This window comes from Lepidothrix coronata, unplaced genomic scaffold (genome assembly GCF_001604755.1).
Source record: "Lepidothrix coronata isolate B3197 unplaced genomic scaffold, Lepidothrix_coronata-1.0 Scaffold48, whole genome shotgun sequence".
NCBI lineage: Eukaryota > Metazoa > Chordata > Aves > Passeriformes > Pipridae > Lepidothrix > Lepidothrix coronata.
Genome location: NW_016690228.1, coordinates 1,296,619 through 1,313,522, shown reverse-complemented (window position 1 = coordinate 1,313,522; position 16,904 = coordinate 1,296,619).

The window sequence follows — 16,904 nt, the reverse complement described above, 5'->3', positions numbered from 1 at the left end:
CTACAAGGTTCTCACCTCAGAACTGGTATCCCCATTCAGACCCCCTCCTGAAACTCCTAGTAACTATCAAGTACTTTCCAGGTTTTATATGTACAGCAGGTAGGATCTTACTTGAGGTAAACTTTAAATGGCTCCTTTCTTTCTTGTTGCACATCATTTGGACCGATTCTAACACTGAGTGATTTTGTGGTTTTGTGCAGTCACTTCAGTTTTCTGACTTCTCAAATTTCTGTCTCCTTTTAAGAAAGGCTTTAATTCCAGTTTGACCTTAAATTGTTCCTGGAGTTTGGCCAGCTCCTTCCACAGGCGGCTGGGTTTTATTATTTCTGATGCAAACCAGTTCCTGCACACATTACAGCTTGCACCCGATCACATTTCCTAAGTACCTGCTAGTTCTCAACAGTGTACTTCTGAATAAAGAGAAATTCAGGTTAACTTTTGTTACTGCTACTGACTTTTGCGTGGCTCCTCTGAGTAACGTCTTTTCTTGTATTCTCAACCCAGTTCATACTATGAGATATGTAATGCTTTCATCAACAGCCAGTAGACTATTTTTTGGCAAGCTGCCCTAAGCCTGATACCTGCGTCATATCAGTAGTTGACTTTGGTGCTCAGCATCTTTTCACATATCTCTGAACAATCCATGTTTACATACTCTTACAACAGTTTTGTCCAAAAGCCAGTTCTTTCCCAATGGGCTGTGTAGAGCTAGGATTTAATTAAATAATTCCCAGACCCCTAACCTTACTGCTCCTGAATTTCCTTACACATTTTTTATGTTTCTTTTTTAAGCAAAAGAGGGCCACCCTCAAACAATTCTACCAGAGAGTTCTGCTTTTTGTGCGCTGATTCCTGTTTCACTGTTTACATTGCTACTTACAATTGAAAATCATTTCTCTTCTGGTCTCTGCAGTGATGAAGACAGTTTTGCCTGGTGTCCTACTGGTTAGTGAAGTGGCAGAAGGTTATGGGCATTGTTCAAACTGCCTTGTCATTTTGTCACTAGTTGTAACCACTGGAGAGTTTCCTTTGTCTCTTGGAAACTTTCACAGTTATTAGTTACATAATCCACTTGCTTTTTTGTGTCCCACCGGCTGTGTGTTGAAAGCAAGTCTAGGATATGGGAATCAACAGCTCTTTGCCCTGGCACAGCCTTTTCATCTTCAGTGTTTGCACTTTCTGTCTGAGAAAGAGTTCATCATACTCTCAGTCATACAGCAGATGACTTTGTTGGAAAAATAAACACTCAATGTGCTATTGGCATGTGTAAAAATAAAAGACGTTAAATAGTCCTTCCATTGTGTTTGTCAGGGGCAAAGCCTCAGCTGGAGTACCACATCCAGCTGTGTGGTGCATTTCAGGAGGGCTGTAAAGAGGAGGATAAGGGTAGGGATACAAAACACAATCTGCAAGGAAAGACTGAAAGAAATAGACTTATTTATTAAAAAAAAAAAAGAATAACATAAACTTCAAGACTTAAAGTTATCCATAAAGAGGAAATTAATTATCTGTTCTCCACCACTTATATTAGACATTAGAACAGACTTTCTAGTGGTATGGACAGTGCTAGATGAGACTGATTGTGGAGCTTGCAGTGCCTTCATAATCACAAGCTTTTAAAAACTGTTAAGCAGCTGTTTTTCAGATGTAGTTTCAGTCTGGGTGATGCAACCCAAGCATTGGGATGGACTCCCAAGGATCTTTCCAGGCCATCTTTCTGTAATTATTCAATGACATTTCCTCCTCCTGGTACTAACATATGTCATATAGGCATACAATGACAACACAACTTAAGTTTCTAACTTCAACTCTGCTGTGCAGAATTCAAGGAGAAAGGAAAGTGAAAGCAGGAGTAGTGGTAAATGTTATTTTGTACCCTTTTAAAATTTTTTTCTTTTTTTTTAATAATCTGATTTGGGCTCTGGCATTAGCAAGAGCCAAAGGTCTTTATGGTATCGTTGTTTTGTGGATATATCATGTTATTTGTTTTTAATGGGTAAAGGGTAAAGGAGCAGAGGGCAGTTCCAGCCTTTGAGGGTAAAGAAACTGAGGACAGTTCTGGGCTTTAGGTGGACAAGAGAGTCATACAGCATAAGGCAATTCTAGTAAATGTGAATCTGCAAACCATACAAAATTTTCCGAAAGTGTTGCAATCTTTCAGTAGGTCCTGGGACATTGATTTCTCCTGTTTTCTGAGGCTCCCTACAGATATAATAATTTCTGTGTATGTCACAGTGTTAGATTTGATGTTATTTGAATGAGGCAAATGAAAAGCTGTTAAAGTTTCTCAGATAGGAAGGCACTATAGAAGGCTTTTCACTACTATAAAATACTTTCCAACCTTAACAGGTCACCTGTTGTCCTCTGGATCCTTGCTAAATAAAGATCAGTCACAGTTGCTTCACAGAGGTTTTTGTCCAACATGGCACTGCAGCTAAACAAGTAGTAACTAGAAGAAACAATGCCAATTTGAATGCTGGTAGATGCCACACAAAGAAAAGCAAACATTTTTCTATGTCCTACTAAAAACCAGGCAGAACATGGTGTAAGATACAGCCTAACCTTTTCCATGAGGGAGATGATTCAATGTTGAATGAAGGACAGAGGGGTTGATGTGACACCAAATAACATATTACGTATGGTGCATTTTCTGCCACTTTAGGTACATACCTTACTTGGCTGTACTCAATATCCAGGGGTAGTAGGAAGCATCTGCTGGGGAAACACGTATTTGTCGAAGTATCTGCTGGGGGAAATATATATTTGCACTTAACTATCCTGTGGAAGAGGAGTTGCAATTGAAGTAGTTCTACAGTAACAGAAATGTGACTTATACAGTACAATGGACAATGAAATGTGGTGGCAGGTGACCCCAAGACATGTCCTTCACAGTGCAGGATTTAGGTTGGTCAGAACCCATAACTGCCTATGTAGGAAAATTTCAAACTTGTAGTGCTGTTACTTTTTAAAGGAGCCTCACTATTCTCTTTCCTGATTCCCAAGTTTTGATAATTTTCCCATAGCATCTCCAGAATACTTTGCATTAAATCATTACCCAAATAATCCATCTTTTCTTCTGTTTACCACAGTCTGGCTTTGGGTAACACAGCTTTTGCTATCAGAATTTGAATACCATTTCCTTCTTTTTAAATTTAAAAATGTAGTTTACAAATTTTTGTTAAATGATACATTTAAGCAACATCACAATTTTTTTAAAATTAAAAGTTCTGAAAATGCAGGATGCTTTCTGAAGAAGTACTTTCTTGCTTTGCAGGCCTGCTAATCCAAAGCATGACAACACCAGAACTAACACTGTGTTTGGCCAAGATGATTGCTGTTAACCTTGAGCAACAGGGGTTATTCTGCACAGCAGGGGAAAACAGCTGTAGGATTTTGTCCTTAAGGTAGTCATCTGTCATGAAAAATACATCTTGAACAAGTCACTCAGGATCTTTAGTTTGCAGTGGGATTCCTTGCTGATGCTGCAAAGCAGCAGTCACAGGAAGGAACTCACATCTCCACTGACTCCTAGTAACAAAGCCTGGCAGAGTGGGAAACTCTGCCTTTGACACCGTCTCCCACAGCATACTTCTGAAAAAGCTGGCAGCCCACGGCTTGGAGAGGGGCACTCTGTGCTGGGTTAGGAACTGGCTGGAGGGCCAGGCCCAGAGAGTGGTGGTGAACGGTGCTGCATCCAGCTGGCAGCCCGTCACTAGTGGTGTCCCCCAGGGATCAGTGTTGGGCCCAGTTCTGTTTAATATCTTTACTGATGATTCTATGATTCTAACTATTGTCTTTCAGGGGCCAAAGAGGTGTAGACTGCAGTGATAGAGACCTTGGCCTTCTGGGAAACATGGCAGCTGACATGTTCAAACAGCTCCCTCCATTTTACAGTCATCCTTCCCTACAGAGGATTCAGTGGATGCCAGCTTCTGGAGTCACTCATGCCTTGGGTGGCAGCACCAGCAAGCACAGCAATGTGGCCTCATAGCAGTAACAAGGGAATTTTGCAAAATGGTAGCACTGATGTAGCAGCTCCCTAGGCTGCTCCCTCCCCTATCCACATTTCCCTCTCATTCCCAGACACAGTTCTGGCTCTTTGCTCAGGCCTGTGATGACTCTTATCTGAATCATGAAATCACTGAGTTTACAGAATGCACCCATCAAAACACAAGCTTCTGCCAGCTCGTGGAGTTGAATTGGCCTCACACTGACCCCAGCACCAATGTAACAGAAGCAGCAGGAGTGCATGACTTGCAGTGTGTTCACCCTGTTTGGAAGCATCAAAATATTAGGATGTTTCAACATCTCAGAGGACTTAGCCACAAGTACCAGGCGCAGCAAAAATGTTTGAGGGGTTGTGATATTCGTCCTGCCTTTAACACCCCATCCTAATACCGCTAGCCTCCTGTGTGGTTTGCAGTGAGAGCAAGAGGTGGCATTAATCCCCGGACTTTGCTAACAAGTTTTTCTAACCTTCTTCAAGGTCAGAGAACCGAGACAAGGGCCTGGCTGCCAGCTGGACCATGTGTAAAACCTCATCCAAGGACTTTGGATGGACTCCTACAGTACAGCTAAAAATGCAGAGTCTAATTCATACCAGAGGTGGATTGGCCTTGTTTCAGATCTAAGGCCATGGGGAATCCAGTCCTGTTGAATCAAAGAACCAGCCTACAAATTTCCTTACTTTTCATTTCAAATGCAAAGCCAGGAAGAAGACAAGGAGAAGAGAGACAAAAAAGTACTTAAGAGTAACAGAGATGAACAAGAGGAGATAGTGGAAATGAAGACTGAGACAAGAGACATGAGGAGAACAGGCATATATAAATTGTGCAGAAGCTTTTACTGGTGCTAGACTGTCTGAAATGATGAGAGGTTTTTTTGTAAGTGAAAAGAATAAATGATCTTTTGAAAACAGATGGTCTGTCAGTTCTGTAATAGTTGCCGTGAGGATTAAGACATTTAGGTAGCTTGTTCCAAAGGAAAGCACTACTGGTAAAAGCTACTTCTGACACTTTCGGCAGTCTGAGAGCCTAAATGTTCCAAGGAAGGTGACTGGAGACTGAGTTGAATTTCCTGGAAGAGGTCTTGAGGGATCTTGGACGGTCACAGCATTGTGCAGTCACATCCCAGGAGACGCAGCATGGCCATCCTTCCAGGCTGCTTAGAAAGCAGGACTTAGGAGTAGATGATATACTTCCCCCGGATGGAATTAAACTTTGTGCGTTTGTAATATCTGTAAATTTTATAGGAAACTAGGCCAGCTTTTGTAGTTCTGAGACATCCTGGATTTTATGTGATTCCAAAAGACATACATCGATTGTTTTTATTATTTTTATATCTTTTATATTTTTATACAGTCCCTACCTGAAAGGCTTCTGTAATGGAGGTAATTGTATGTGTATGAAAATGAGGCAACTATAGAAGCTCCACAACTTTTTTCTAATGTATCTCAGTAATATGCAAATGACAGCACTTTTTTCTGATGTTAATTGTCACTGCAGACTCCATTGTAACATTGAATTTTGGAGATTACAAGCAGGGTGCTCTGTACTTCTAAAACCTTGGAGTACAGAAGCAGTTCCAGAAGTAAGGGAACCCCAGAAGATGGCTTTTGATTAGTAAGTGTACAGCATCTGAAAGGAATGGAAGAGGTGAAAGAGTGAGCAATGAAGTGTGCAGTATAGATGATCTTACTCACTCCATACTATCCAGGACATCATAGAGTCATTTAAATGGTGTGGTTAAAGACTAGGTGGGAAAAATCACAGTGGTGTGCAGACTCCTGCAGCTCCACCTGGTTTATCTGACCAGAGCTCATTCAATTAGCTCAGCAAGTCTCTAATCAGCAAAAAAGATCTTAGTTTAACCACTGCCTGCATCACCACTGCAGAAGGAATTAGCTCCCAAACCGAGCTCATCCGACCATGTTAGCACATCAGAATATGTCAGTCTTTTCAATCTAAATGTTAACACACCTAACTTCAAGGGTTTCAAGTATCACATTAGAGGGCTGAAAAGCCCTCTAAACTTCGCCAGATACTGGCTCCTGGATACCCGCCCAGAAATGGTTCTAAGAATTTACTTGAGCTCTACACTGTGCTGTGATCCCCTACCAGCTGTGATAGGAGACAGAGCTGCAGAAGCACTGACACCTTCAAAACTTCCTTTACATGTTGCAAGGGGACAGCATTAAGAATGGAATACTTGGCATGCTGTCACAAGTGCAGAACTTCTTATAGCAGGAGATCAGAATCAGGATTCTTACAATGAAAGCTGTTCTGACTGTGCCACAGATTTTTTTGTTTTGCATTAGAAACAAAGAGCAACATTTTTGCATTTTCATAAATGGCATTCTTGGTCAAAATCGGTTTACCCGGAAAGCTCAGCTTTTTATTTTTGTCTTACTAATTCTTCTAAATCCACTGCAGAATACATCAGTTCTCTGAAAAACAATTGTTCAGACAGGTCACAACAGTTTTCCTCCCAAACGGTGGTCTCTCTCTCAACAATTTCAGCAACCCTAGAATGCATTTGCCAGGTTTGGAGATATTTGCCATCTGCTGACAAGTGGTAATGGCATCAGGCCCTAGAGCTTTTCACTGACATTCAGTTCTTTCTCCTTCATTTTCCCTATTTTGTTTACTTCAAATGCACTGAAAGAACTGGCTGTGTAAATGTTAATGAATTACTGGCTCATTAAATGGACCTAGGTTTGCCTCCAAGTTTTAGCTGATCGCTTTTAGCCTTGTGAGCAATGTACTATGAAAATTCTTGGAAAGCCAGAAGTTTGATTCTAGAGAGTGGTGGTGGGAGGCTGATTATTATTTTGTAGTGTTCTCAGGCCATAACTTTTGGTATCAAAACAGAGAAAAAAGTCTTGAATGAAATCAAGAGCAAAACATTCTTTCCGGGAGACCAGTGACTGCTCATGACTAAACCAAGGGTCTGGCCTTCAAACATTAGGTTAGACACAGTAATGTGCACTAGCACTTAAGGTGCTGCTGCAAAAGGTGCAGCTGAATGTATAAAGTACATGACCTTTTTAGGGTACACCTAAAGACATGCCATGACACTGACATTAGGTATTGCACTGTAAATACAGAGGTGTGTGTTCCAACATTGCTCTGAGCTCATAGAGGCTTTGCTCTGCTGATTCTAGTTGACTGTGGCTGTTGCAATGAGGAGTCAGTGGTGGCAAGGTACAATAGCAGTCACTCTGAATTTTTGATGACTCAGATTAGCTGGTTTTATTCGTACTAATGCACTGGTCCACCTTGGCTCCAGTATGTGTCAATTTTAAAATCTTCTGAAGTGTAGACTGAAATGTTTTCCATCATGGAAAGCCACATACACAGATATAGATACTCTCCACCCCACTTGCAAACATGAACTTTAAAAAGTACAGCCAAAAGGGCACTCGAGCTCTGTGGGACAGGTAAAAAATTGCAATAAATCTCCTCTGTCACAAATGCATCTTAGTTCTTGCTGCCTCTATTTTGAGCCCAGATTTGAATGTCTGAACTTTTCCCCAAGTGGCATAGAGCAAGTTCGTGCCAGGTTCCAAAACCAGCTCCAAGAGACTTCTCCTGACCATAGACAAGAACCAGTGTAGGCAGTGTGACCTTACTGTGGGGTGAGTCTGCACCCACATATTAAAAAATAAGTCTTTTGCTTTCTGTCATGTGCTTCTGTAATTGCATTAATGGATTCATGTCTAAGTTCCTGCAAGCAATATGAAGAGAAAAAATACAGCACTTGTAAAATAAATGTGTGATCACAAGAATACTAGGAGAAGTAGTGCAAACTAAAGCTGTTTAAGTATTTGTACAGAATGCATAAGGTCCTGTAGCAAATTTCTCATCACTTTCAGTAATATAGTACTGTATTTTATATCTACTGTAAATTAATCACAAACATTTGTTAACATAAATCTTGTCTACAGAATACAAACTTACTTACAGAATACAAAATTACATGCCTTAATACATTCAAGACATTCAACATGTTAATTAATAACAACAGTGGTAATAATGATGATGCATCAACTAAAATATTATGCCAGCTCTGTTCATACACAGACTGTTCTTTTTCTTAGTTTAAAAATGCTCAAATGCACTTCCTTGCAGAGCAAGCACTGAAAAATAAACTGAAAATCATAAAAGAATTTTCCTAAAGTTTTGCAAATCTTCATTGTTTGGTTTAATTTCCTCTTACTATACAGTATTAACATAATGTATAGTAAGACAAACACAAGAATTTGTGTTTGAACTAAGTAAAAATAAAGTCATGGTGTCACTTACCAGAGCATGAAAAATAAAACATTGAGTTGAAATCACAGCTCTTGTCTTGCAAACTATGTGATTAAAAAAAAAAAAACAACTACAGTCATCTTAATATTACTCCTGTATCACACACCAGACAAAACCTAAACACATGTATTCAACAGTCTTTAGCTCTCAGATGTCTACTAGACATTTGCATTAAAAGGTTAAAGTGCTTTCTCCATGACTTAAATATGCAAGTCTAGGTGTGCAGTATACACAGTCTGTAGCTTTCATATTTTTCATATAAAAATTATTTATTATATTAGCTAACAGTAGTTAACGTTGTATGCATATTTATATAATTTTTATTCTTGGAGATAGATATAAGAATGATTACATATTGTTGAAATATTGTGGGGATAACAAAAGTCTGTCTTTCTCCTCTTTGTGCCTTCCAGTAAATTCACAGCTATTTCTAGTTACAGTTTTTAAGCTAGTAAGTCTTTCATATTTATGATATAAAAGGGCAAATAAAGTACTTCAAAATTCTGGATACAACTGAAATTGCACTAATAGTGAAAAAAAGGATGTAACAGTGCCTGCTGCTGTTCACATCTCTGCAGCTGGGCTTGAGCAGCAGGGTGCAATGCTTTGTAATAGCCTTCTTCCTCAAGGCTTTAAAAGGATCTCATCCCGTAGACTGCACTTCTGAGCTGTTGGCAATGACTCTTCAGGATATTTCTGTGTGGTCTGTTACTGCACACAGGTACATGTCATGAATAAAGGGACTAAAACCAAAAGATGGAAACCTGAATTGAATGCCAAGAGCAAGACCTAAGCATCACAGGAAGCTTCTACTTCTGCTGAGAATCAGAAAATTACTTTGATTCCTAAATACAGATGTGCGGGTTTAGCCCTGAACACCCTAGAAAGCAGTGTGGCTCCAGCAGGGCTGGGACATGGGACCTCCCGACTGTCAGTCCAAAACCCAGCCCTTTTTCATGCTTCTCTGTCAAAGTTAACATTTTGTAACTTAGGCCAAATGCCACACTGTGAAAACAAATCTTTTAGCTCTTCAAAGACCAAACTGCTGCATCAGCATCACTGAAATACTATTATCATGGCAAGATCTCAGGTTCTCACTATCCATCTTGAATATCCATGATCTCCATAGTTTTGTTTCCCTACCTATGTGAATAACATAATAATTTGTCAGAATCCTTGTGGGAATATTCTGTGATTCTGTGATTCTGTGATTCTGAAACTGCATTACATCAGAAGAGAAGCTATGAATGAACAAACATATTTGGTCAATGTATCTTCCAATCATCATGGTTGTTTTCGGGAATGGAGAATATAATCAGAAATCAAGGATATTCTGAAAAAGAATTTTCCTTGCCCTTAATTAAACTTCAGCAATCAGAAGACCCAGCCTTTGTGTTTGAACTTTTTATGTGAAATCCTTTAAAAAAAAAAGAAGAATTTTAAGTAAAAATCAGTGCCCTGACCCTCTGTCTACCTAGGTCAAACTGCAGGTAGTAGAGACATATAAGTGGTCAGGTTGTTTCTCTGGCAAAGCTGACCCTCAGGGAAGCAGCTCGCTTATAAGCTGGGATTGCATGCATAAACTGAAATGGTGCCTTTTGTGTTCAGCAGCAGCAGAACTGTTCAATGAACTAATGGAGAAATTGCTATTTTTCTGTCTGTGTTTCTCATATGAAGCACGTGAGTGCAGGCCTTGGATAAAAGTCAAGTCTTTAAATAGCACTGGAGACCAGGAGAAATCCAGAGCAGATAATAAACTTAGATTAATGGAAAGAAAGAAAAGTTGTCCCCACTTCCATGTCATTGCTCTTAAGTGCCTGGCCGGAGCTTGATCCTTTGCGTTGCCTCAGAGGAGTTTGAAAGCACAAGCCAATTGCTATCCTGCTATTTAGGGGCCAACCACAGCTCTGGGCAGCACCAGCACACCATACCCCACATGCTCTCGCTGTGTGTCTGTAACACCCACTGTACCCAAAAGCAGCTTCTCAGCTTCTCTCTTGGATGGTCAGCACAAACCCATTCGTGAATAGTGAGGAAATGCACCAAAAAGACAAGCAGAATAATTTACATATATTTGTTGTTCATCATAGTGCATCTGTTGCATGGTTTCCATATTCATGCCGTTCTCAGTGGGGAATCATTTGCTTTGTGCTATAAGAGCATACACCCCCAGACCTCCCTCTTTTCCCTGTGTTCACTTGCTCCTGTATGTATTAATTATTTCACTGAGATTTCTTCCTGGTTCCATATCCCCATAGAGTAGTAATGATTTGTTCTATCAAGCCTCTCAGTGGGTGGATAGACATAACTAGCCTCATTACTAGCCTCATGCATGGAGAATATGAGACTGGAGGGTTACGTACGGACTGCCATCACAGAGAAGAGTGGCTGTAAACACCAGTTTTGATGCACAGAATTTCTCTCTTGCCTCCCAGATGCGTTCTGTGCTTCCACCCACACTGTTGAGCTTCTCAAAATTGAAGGACAGCATGACCTTTTAGGAGTAACAACAAAACCAAACCTAACAGGCACTGTGTGCATCATGGCCACAGAGGTTTTTATTTTCAAAAGAAAAGTATGTATGCTCAACTTTGGATGTGCATATATGTCTTTTCTACCTCCTGATGCACTTTGTGTGCTTGTACACATGTAATTGTTTGTGGGTTGAGGTGTCCACATATGGCAGGATGTCCCAGATGGAAAATTTGCTGGGATTTAATGCCCAAGAAGCCACAGCTGAAGGAACACAGGACTAGACCATATTGCAGAACGACTCAAAAATAAGACACAAGGAGGGGGCCTGTGGCTGCCCAAAAGACTGCGGAGCATGGACGTGATTTCTTGGCACAGCTGAAACAAGGCAGCCTGTCCTCACGGCACCTCTGTAATCCTTTGCTTACTCAGGGATATCCAACACCTCCTTGGCTGGGCATTTGAGGACAGTCATTAAACACTAAGGAAGCTGATGGCAGCTGAAGCACCTGACACATGTGAGAAGGGTTTTACTTGCTCTTTCAAATGCCAAAACCAGGTCAGAACTATAAGACAGCAAAATTAGACCAGGAGAAATCCTCAGGGCAGCAGCTAATGTACTTGGCATAGCTGGGGACTGATGAGGCAGAATGGGCAGTGGTCCTAACTCACCTCAGCACGGTCCCGCAGTTCTCCAAAGGTTATTTCAGGCCAGAGAAACAGCCAGAGATGATTCCCTAGCCTCCTTATGATTTCCTTGCTCCCTCATCCTTTCTAGAAATGTCCTTCCCTGAAGGCTGCACATGACTGACAAGTTAATAAAGGGGATTCAAGGATACAGGAGATCATTTCCAAACCCCTCCCTGCAAAACCGACAAATCTATGCAGAGGAAGGTAACATCTCAGTGCTAAATTTCCTGACCTCCGGCAGTCCTTAGCTGAAGGGTTTCTTCCTGAGCCAGGAGTACTTGATATCCATTTCTGCATTTTTTCCTAATTGCTTTTGCAATATTTGAAACTTTTGGCATCCACAGCATCCTCAAGCAGTAAGCTTCGCATATAACTATACATAGGGTGTTAAAAGTAGCCTTTTTTAAGTCTTCTGAACCTGTCACCTCATTATTTTATTGATGTTCCTATAGTTCCCATATGCTGAGAGGCAGGGAATAATTGACCTCTTTTAACTTTCTCAGTGCTGCTGTTAATTTCAAAGACTGCCATCACACCTACCACCTCAAATATCTCTTTTTAAAGTTGATGTGTCCTATTCTGGATTAATATTTTGCTTCTTGCCTCTCTTCTTGGTGCTGGTTCTACTTTTATCATACCTTTTTGACATGGAGAGGCCAGGCTGCACATGGCATTTGACATTTGAGCATACAGCAGTTATATACAAAAAAAAATTATATATATATTTACTCTGTGTGTGTGTGTGTGTGTGTGTGTGTGTATACAGACATAGATATGGCAGGGATGTTTTTGGTTTTATTTTCTATTCCTTTCTTAAAATTTCATTAACATTTTAGTCTTCTGAGCAGCACTGAGAATAGCTCTTATATTTTCACAGAAGTATCTATTATCACTTCAGGCAACTCTGCCCTGAACTGTATTCATTAGCTAAGTGACTTTTTATATGTAAAGCTCCTTTAGAAATACAAAAGATGGGTTCGTTCTTCCATTTTTTGTCTCTCCCTACAGTATCACAGCTATGCAGATAGACTTCCATGTTCCCACTGGGCCAGTGGAGGAACTAAACACTGAGGAACACACTGGCTCATCCTGTGTGAAAGTAGTGACAAATAATACAGTTGGGGGGTTTTAAATAAATATGGAAACCATGTAGCCAAGTGTCCATGTAGAATGAGGCACACTGAGCTTCATAAGGATCTGAGCATCAAACAGACCTCTAAATCCACATTAATGCAGGTTATGATCCATTCTATATTTACAACTCTCACAGGAGAATCGCAGAAGATCACAGAATATTCTGAGTTGGAAGAGACCCACAAGGATCATTGAGTCCAACTCTTAAGTAAATGGCCCATACAGGGATCGAACCCATGCCCCCGGTGTTATTAGCACCAGGCTCTAACCAGCTGAGCTAACAGGAGGGTCCAGGCCCCTTTTCAGTAAATGTTTGTTCTGCAGAGGAGGATGGAAATCTCCAATATCAGGAAATCTGAAAAACAAGGTAGGCAAACATCTCCCCAGAGAAATGCATGTCTAACTAACCCTCTGATGAAAGAAGATTGGCTTATTGAACTCTCAAGGTCCTTTCCTACTCTTACCTTGAAGTGCTTCGGGTTATCAGCCATCTCACAGATAGGTAAACAGACTGGCCCCTCTTTCCTCAAAGCACATTTGTGGGGACAATTTGTACACAGTTTCTTCTACCACCCTTCCATTAAAATTCCCCATTTCATAATGGCTTTTACAGCACTGCCTTACCTTTCTAAAACAATAGAAACCAGGGCAATTCAAAACCACTCAGAAAAATGGGAGATAACTCCTAATCCTCCAATATATCCTTTGTTGCTCAGGTCCCTTTTTGATTTTTACAGAAGGGAGGAATATAGTGGACACAAAATCCTTATCAGAAAATAATAAATAACAAATCAGTCTTGGGATCTTTGAAAATGACAGCAGTTTTGTATTTGAAGCTGACAAGTGTTATGACCTCAAGTTACTGGATTTCTGTTTAAGAACCTGTTTTCCAAAATGCAGTCTTTTAGTCCTGTTGCCTGCTTTCCCCTACAGTGTTTTAGAGTGATGCTTTACACAACTGAGACACCAAAAGGTTCATCTACTCATTTCTTTATAATGGATATCAAATCCTGCCATTCTGCTGGAGCATCAGCAGCAAAGTTTGCTTTCTAAATGTAACTCTGTTCCTTATTTATTACCTGCTGGTAGTGTCAGAATTTTAGGGATAACACCATTAACATTCTGTGTGCTCTGATGATTATTTCTCTATTGACAAGACTGAGAGCTCACGCCGTATAACAATGACCTAAAGAGCACACAGTGATGGATCAAAATGGCAGAACTCAATGTCAGGCTTTAAAACATTTCTGAGGCAAATGACATTTTGAAAAATGGCAACTGAGTTTAGCACAGCAGGATTAGTGCCTCTAATGGTTAAAAACTCAAGAGACTCCAGCTCATCACGTGTGGACACTAATTATCTGGAGAGAATAGTATCTGTGCGCAGCACCCAGCTGGCCAGGAGCCCAGAGGGGCTGTATCAGTTACAGGCCCAAGACTGAATTTTACTTGTGCTGGTCCTGGGGCATTTCAGGTGACATGGGAACGACACCCATGGAAAAAGCTCTGGTCTCCTACCAAGGTGAGCAGAGCCCTGCTTGCCATCCACCAGCTCCTGTCCCGCCATCTAGTGGGGTGTCTCCATACATCACAGGCACTCAAACAGTTCTACGTCTGGCGTGAAAACACAGAGACCTAGCAGAGGGAAGTCTTCTTTGAGTCTTCTCGATGGGGATTGCTAAATTAACTGAGGATACAGTTCAGCTCAACATCTTCAGGGTGGAAAACTAGGCAGAGGCATTGGCCTTAGAAAAACAAAGATGGTTAACTTAGGAGCGGTGCCTGCAGATAGAAGTTGTAACCTTGGCTCATGTTGCTGTAAAACCAGCTGGGATGTGGGATGGAGCCATGAGCTGCCTAACTGGGACCCTCTTCTCCCACGGCTCAGTCGCTGTGTTTGGGCTTCGGCCTGTCCCTCACTCCCTGCCTGTGCTGTGCTGCAGCCAGGCTGTGTCTGACCCCGTGCCTTGCTCATCCCAGCCCTGGCTTCACTTCAGAACCTGGTCTCACACTGCTGGCCTGGCTGGGGCACTGTGGGATGAGCCCTTGTTGAGGAGGACACTTGCCCTGCCTGCCTCACCACCACCCACACTCCCAGCTCCCCTTCCCTTATGTAGTAGGCTCAGCTGCTCCATGGGAAGTCAGCTTGCGCTCACTTAACAAAGGGATCTAGTGGTAAGCTATCTCTGCTGTGGAGGCTAAATAGGATAAATTCCACTCCCATTCTTTGCAAAACAATTGAAGTGGGCAGGCGCGCACTGATTTTTTTTTCTGTAGATGAACTTAGAAATTTTCCGCTCTGGTGTAAGAGCAGATCTCTCTGCAGAGAGAGAGCCAGGCTTACTCCTCGCAGATTAAGCAAAGTCCCACCAAGCACAACTAGTTAAATCCCTGCTCACCTTTCCCTTAGGTTTGGCATGGAGGGAGCCTCTTCTGCAGCATACCTCTAATCTGAGTCAAAGGACTACCACATGGAATTTAAATAGGACTACAGTAGGGACTCACTAGGATTAAAGCTCTCGGCACTGTAGAACCTGAATGCTTCTCCCTCTGAGCACATGTGATTTCTAAGCAGACCCACCTTGCCATGCAGGACAACAAACACATTCCTCTCTCATAACATCCCTTTTCCAAACCCTCTTGTTCATTCTGGATAGGGATATGAGGATATTATTTTTATCCCAATTGTGTAACCAGTCTAAACAGGTGTAAATGACAGCACATAGTTCACCTAAAAATCACTGGGTGAAGAACAGAGCTAGAAAGGAACTAGAGGCAGCCTGTCCCTCTATTGTGAGGCAGAATCAACTGTTATCTGTGTCATTAATGATGGATTTAACATGCTTTCTGATCTCACATGAGCAGGTTTCTAGACTATCGTCAAAAACCTGCAGGGATAGAGACTCATAGAATATGCTGAGTTGGAAGGGACCCACAAGGATCATCGAGTCCAACTCTAGAAGTAGGTAGACAGGCTATTCCTTGCATTTCTATTGGCTGTACTGGAAAGCATTTTCAATGCCTAATCTAAAACTCCCTCACAGCAAAAAAACCTAACTCATATTTCTTCTACTCACTCCCTCTGCTCTTCTGAACCCTTGTTCAGTCCATACCTTTTTAAAAATGTGTTGTTAAAGTTTAAGTCAGTGTTCTAGGAGATACTAGCAGCACCAAACAGAGCTCATCTTCTCACCTCATACAACAGAAGAGGTTTCTTACACATAACATCATCACTTATCTACTCCAATATGGTGTGGGCTTTTCTCAAAACAGATAAAAGGGACATTAGGAAATTTTTTTTTCACCAAAAGGGTAGTCAAGCCTTGGAACAGGCTGCCCAGAGAAGTGTTTGAGTCACCATCCCTGGAAGTATTTAAAAGACTTGTATATATGGCATTCAGAGATATGCTTTAGTGGTGGACTTGGCAGTACTGGGTATACAGTTGGACTCGATGATCTTAGTAGCCTTTTTCAGATTAAATGTTTCTATGCTTCTATGATTCTGGTTCAGCTTTGGACCCACCAGTATCCCAGATCTTTTCTCCAGAACTGCTGCCCAATTCTCTGTCCAATCTGTAGCTGATCATTTCTGCTCTGCACGCCAGAGCACGACACAGGGCATACATATGGAGAACATCATCATCTCAGTATCCCCTGGCACGTGCCAGTGGCAGAAGCCTACAGCAGAACAGAGGACCAGGGCCAGGACAAGGCAGCACTTTGCCCATGCACTCTCTCAGTTCCTCATAGTGTATGGCTCAGAGCTTGCTTGAATGTTGTGTTGCATCCATGTATTGAAAAAGCTTTGATAGATTTTCCATTAGTAAATCTGTTTGACTGCTCATTGTCCTGTTGGCCTTGTCCAAGTACCTTCTAACAATTCAGGCCTTTTGTCCAGCGTGTCAAGATCAATTTTAATTCTAATCTTAATCTCCAATACACTTGGGGTCCTTCCCAACCTAATGTTATCTGCAACTTTAATGAATGCACCCTCTATTCCATCAATCAGCACATTAGTGAGACACTGACTAGTAAGCAGACCCAAGGAGCAGGTGCAGGCCTTTCTCCACAGCTCTTGACTCACGGGGATGTTTATAAGGTTACCAAGTCTAAAATTGTAGGTGAGCAGCAGCTTGCTTCAAAGTATTATCTTGGCAATTGCAGTTCTGCTTTTCCTAAAAATGCAGTAGTTGCAGTGCCAGCTGACATCCTCACACATCCCCAGGGCAGGGTTTAGGTGAGCTGACCTGGTGCATGTAATGTCACAGATAAAAGGGGTTTGTGGCTGCACAGTGA